Consider the following 6,000-nt stretch of genomic DNA (forward strand, 5'->3'; position numbering starts at 1 on the left):
TTTTTATTTGTAAACATGCAAACGACTGGCAATGTGATTTTTCAGACGGAAGGGGTTTGAACAGTCAACATGAACGGTTGTCGTATCTAGGTTAAATATGTCAATTTCGAATTGCAACACATGACAGCCATACTAAATGAATTAGTACCAACATGTGCATCATTTTAGAGATTGGGAGTGTTTTAAGTTAATGAAATACAAATGTATATTAAATGCATGCCAATTGATAAAATTCATTATTCTGCAGTAGTCAATATACGCATGTGCAAACAAATTTTATTGGATTTAGAGCGTCAGTTTATTCACAAAGTGCAAGAAGCACGTCATATTTAGAAGCATAAATAACACCTTGTCCTAGAAACTCAAGATCAAGATAATGCCCAGTACCTTCTTTTTGTGTGTACTTTGTCATAAAGTTTTTGATGTAGAGATCGGATATCTGGTTTAAGTATACTATGATGTAAATCAATTTCAGTGCAGCCAATAAACGGTCTATTCGTTGTAACATATACTTTCTTAATGTCTCATCATAATCGATTTAATGCAATCATTTGATGCTCCGGATTGATTTAAAAATTGTCCAAAAGTTCGCAAATTTTTTCAGTTGGACTTTGTTTCACCAAATACGACTAAGGTAATATATTCCTGGGATAAGAAAATCCTTTGTTAATTGACTAAATAAGGCAATGCTTATACTTTTTTTTCGGAATAACAACAGAATAACTGCCTATATGCAAAATGTAAACGTGTGTAACATGTAATCAGGCAGGTGGCGATTTATTTTTTTTATCCTGTGGTTCATACCAGATTCCTGTGATTTGAAGAGCAATGCCAATTTTCTATAGTCAACAGTTTACACTATACTACCAAATGTAAAACAAATGCACATCAGTTGGGCTTGTTGAATTGTATCTGAAAATCGAAAAAAATAATTCATTTATCTGAAATATTACTGATTGAATTCTTTCAAAAAAAGTGAACATTTGTATACACTACCTATAATTTACCCACGTTTTTTGGTACATTTCTACTCTCTTATATATCAGTACTGTTAGGAAAGACTGAAAACTTATAATGTTATACTTTCTATGAATTCAGTACTGATTTCGTCATGTTTCAGTACTGATTTTGTCTGTACTGTTTCAGTACTGTTTTTTCATAAAAAAAAATTGTATAAAAAAAAATACGCACTCGACATCAGAGATTCATATACTGGTTCGAGGCTAATATTTTACAATACCAATGTGTATAAAAGCGCATTTGCTATTGCTTAAAACATGTTGCCATTAATGCTTTCATATGCTAATATGCTAGGCAATTATTATGATCTATTATAATTAACACTTAACAATATCTCATTTTTTTTTTAATCATAACTGGAATTTCTTTTATTTATCATAACCATTGGCATTGTTTTAATATAATAATCTTTATTGTCATATAAATATATGCAGTTTGCGACAAAAATCTCAATCATTTTCTTGCCCCTTGATTAATTTATGACCCTTTAAGATTCACAAATAAAACAATCAAAGAAACACTTAATTTTGCTTGTATCATGTTTTATTGCTCTCCCCCTTTGCCATCTTTTCTTTGGAATGCTTCGTAGAATGTCAGTTTCCTGGCTCTTTTCCTCAATTCAGTCCCGCATATGATGTGTCTTGCTGCATGTAGTGTGGTAATTCCAGAGGATACTTTAGTTCTTATATGAGCTCATTATAAGCATCCATCGAAGCACATGAAATCGACGAAATAAGTTCATAAATTTACCTAAAAATCAACAAATTTTATTTTTTCACTCCATAGATTTTTCTTTAAAAAAATATGTGGTTAATACATGAATTTCTGTTTTAATGATATAAAAAACACATATGGTCACCGACTCAGTATTTGGTGTATAAACAAATCCTTTAACAAGTCTGAAGTTGAAAACGTAAAAAATCGACGATTTTAAAAGGTCTATAACACAATAACGTTACGATTATTTCGACGTTTTTGTGTATTTTTTCACCAAGTACACCAAACTCCGTACAGTGATCGTTTCCGTTCCGGAACTATTTTCCTCTACTCCATCATTAGTGTAGCGTAGTATGCGGACCCGTATGCAGATCGGATCTGGAACTGCCGGGGAGTTTGCAAGTACACCACTTTGCTTGATGTATACCGTAAAAACGAAGTCTTTGACCCAATGATTATTTTATATCATTAAAACGGGAATTTTTGTATCATCAAAAAAAGTTATTAAAGTTACCAGGATTATAATTTAGTACGCAAGACGCGCGTTTCGTCTACATATGACTCATCAGTGACACTCATATCAAAATATTTATAAAGCCAAACAAGAACAAAGTTGAAGAGCATTGAGGATCCAAAATTCCAAAAAGTTGTGCCAAATACGGCTAAGGTAATCCATGCCTGGGATAAGAAAATCCTTAGTTTTTCGAAAAATTCCAACTTATGTAAGCAGTAAATTTATAAAAATTACCACATTATTGATATTCATGTCAACACCGGAGTGTATTACTGGGCTGGTGATACCCTCGGGGACGAAACGTCCACCAGCAGTGGTATCGACCAAGTGGTGTAGAAATTATCAGAGGTACCAGGATTATAATTTAGTACGCAAGACGCGCGTTTCGTCTACATCAGACTTATCAGTGACGCTCATATCAAAATATTAATAAAGCCAAACAAGAACAAAGTTGAAGAGCACTGAGGATCCAAAATCATTCCAAAAAGTTGTGCCAAATACGGCTAAGGTAATCCATGCCTGGGATTGGAAAATTCTTAGTTTTTCGAAAAATTCAAAGTTTTGTAAATAGTAAATTTATAAAAATGACCACTGTTTGTACATTTGTAACGAAGCAACTGTCTTATCATGTCTATATCCTTACAACAGGTTCCCTTTCCAACCATTTTGATCTGCATCGTCTGCTGTCTTCGATATTGTGACAATTTAACGAAGACTATGAAAGTTTTTTTACGACCTTGACTGGCTATAAAGCCCTTGCACGTTAGGCCCTGCATGGTTTACGCCTTTTTGGGCATTTGAATAATTTAATTTTTACCTTATGGCAATTGATATAATTTATAATGACAAATAACAGAAAAAAACTATTAGAAATAAAAAGTAAAAATGTGTTAAAATTTGAATATTTTGCTAGAATATAGAAATAAATAAATGAACTAGTGAATAGAAAAAAATAAAAAATTAAAGAATATGAAAATGATTTGTTTTTATAGAAAACCAAGAGAAATGAAAATAAAATATATACTTAAAAATAAATAATTAAATACAATGGAGCCACCAAAGTAAGCAGCATTGTCCTGGTATACCAGCAGCCAAGTAAACAGTTGATAAATTTTATATGCCAAATTGTGTATGTGAATTTAATTTAGTTGCCAAATACTCTGTATAAACCGAAATAGGCCTTAATTTGTGTATGTGAGTCTTGCAAAAATAATCAGTAAACTGAGGTTGTGTATGTACAAAAAAAAAACCGATAAGTAAATAAAAGAAAATAAAATTAATTAAAAACCAAAGGGTGTATGTATAATTTTGACTATTTTGTGCTAGCCTACCGTAGTTTTAGGACTTTATAGTGCTAGTACACTGGAACGCTATCCACAGGAAGACAATACCCCACGCTAATGAAAACTGGATTAGCAAAAACAAGATCTGGCGAAGTACCATTTTTTTAAGTCTTATACCATAGATTTGACATGCGGTTTATTAACAATAAAAATTTATATACTTTAGGTAAAAAATGTAGACACAAAAATAATTTGGGTGCCGCGAATTTTGAAAAAAAGCCAAACGTCATCGCGAATTACTGTTTAGTTAGCATATTTTCAATAGTTTAATTGATTTAGCACATCATATATTTTAACTGTTTTTTTTTTTTTTTTTCTTCAAATTATTTATTTATGGTAATCAATTTCGGCTTGAAGAGCCTGCTGTACCGCCGGTTACGTCCCGACTCCATTTTGGAGTCACTGCCCCGGATAACTCTTGCAGCCTAGTTGGTCTCCTTTTGTCCTGGTATTCCTGTAGAAGTTCTTCTAATTCTTCTTTCTTCTTTAAGTACAAAAAACCTTCCGTTGCATGCCTGAGTGAGGTTGCTTTTAAAGTTAATTTCAATCTTTCTTTTAGTTTTCACGTTTGAATTGCAAAGAGTCTTTTTTGGCTGTGTTTAAGGTAGTCAGGTAAGTCATTCATGTAAATAAGGGAGAGTATTGGTCCTAGAACAGTGCCCTAAGGAATACTTGATGTTACTGGACTGTTTGAGTAATGTTAGATAAAAATGATTGAATCAAATTTGTTGCCTGATCTGAGATGCCGTAGTCTTTTTATTTGTAAAGTAAGCCTTTGTGTGGCACTTTGTCGAATGCTTTGGCAAAATCCATGATTAGTAAGTCTGTTGTATATCTTTTTATCATCGTTTTAAGTTAGTTGGTGGATAAGAGATATTACTTGAATTGCATGAACTTTTTGTTCTAAATCTGTGTTGTAATTCATATAGTATTTTATTTGATTCGAGGTATTTCACCATGTTGCTAGTTAGTATATGTTCAAGTAATTTACATGAGATACAGGTAAGTGAAATTGGTCTATAATTACCAGGATGATGTTTGTCTCCTCTTTTATATACTGGTGTAACGTTTGCATGGTTTCAGTCTAATGGTACTTTGCATGTTTCTACAGATTTGTCGAAAATGATAGTAAGTATGTCTGAGGTTATTTCGATGTTTTCTTTCAGTATTTTGCCAGCAATAGTATCTGGTTCTGTAGCTTTATTTGTGTTTATATTTTTTATGAGTTTGTATACACCTTCTCGACTGATGTTAATTTGATCCATTTACGATGTGTACTAGATTCTTTCGTTGGTATTTCTGTATTAGTTTCTGATGTGAAAGCAGATTGAAATTGCTTGTCTAATATGTTGTTTTTTTCAGAGGTTTTTTTTATGAAGGATGCCTTCGCTTCTTCAATATGCAATGCTGGTGTTTTCCTTTCTTTGGCTTTTTATATAGGAATACAGCGTTTTGGGTTGTTTGTTGAAGCATTGATGGTCTTGTTCTTTAATATCGATGTCAAAGATCATATTTTCAATGTATGCCCAGTATGCTTTTCTCATCTCTTTTTGAAGTTTGGTCTTTATCTCAAAATTACGTCTTTGTTCATCATCTGCAAAAGTAACTAGCTACAATTATCATAGGTTTGACCAATGAGCGGTGTTTATGCATGCTCTGGAAATGATAATCACTACGTTTTTTTCAATGAAAATATATGTTCCATCGAGGACAATGACAGCTTGTCTATGATCAGTAGTGAACGCTTGTTTTGTTACTGGTATTGTATGGTTTGTTACAAAATCTTTATAACTTTTATGCTGAAACACAAGTGTGTGTGGAACGAAGTTTTCCATTGAAGTTCTTCTTGCAGCATGGATAATTATCTGTACTTGAGATGTTTTCAATGTAAAAACTGTTCAAAGAATTTTATTTGACAAAGCTTGGTAAGAAATACTCCAAGGCAAGTTCTTACTGACCTTACTCCAGAACTCCTTACAGTAGACATGTAATATGCAACCGCTTTTCACAACGATTGCATTCAATTCTAGCTCTTTGCTGAATCCCATTCTTCCGTTCAGAGCAAACAATGCAGTCCTTTTGTTTACCGCGCTGAAACTTTCTGCTAACTGGCTGTGGGATTAACGGATGACTTTTCTTTTAAAGATGTTTAAGTGCTGTTTTGAATGAACTGAAGTCTTGACAAAGGCTGGCGTTTATTTGTGTTCTAATAATAAAATATATAATATTTAGATAAAATGTGATGACATATATGAACAAGATATATTTTCCAAACTCGGCAACTATTTCTTTTATCATTGTATATAGCATTGATTTTTTTTCTTAGCAAACATACTTATATTGATGGTGAACTTGTTACATATATTGATAATAAGCTGATGTGCAATTATGTTATATTTATAACAG

The sequence above is a fragment of the Mytilus galloprovincialis genome, chromosome 4 (assembly GCF_965363235.1).
Source record: "Mytilus galloprovincialis chromosome 4, xbMytGall1.hap1.1, whole genome shotgun sequence".
Taxonomy (NCBI): Eukaryota; Metazoa; Mollusca; class Bivalvia; order Mytilida; family Mytilidae; genus Mytilus; species Mytilus galloprovincialis.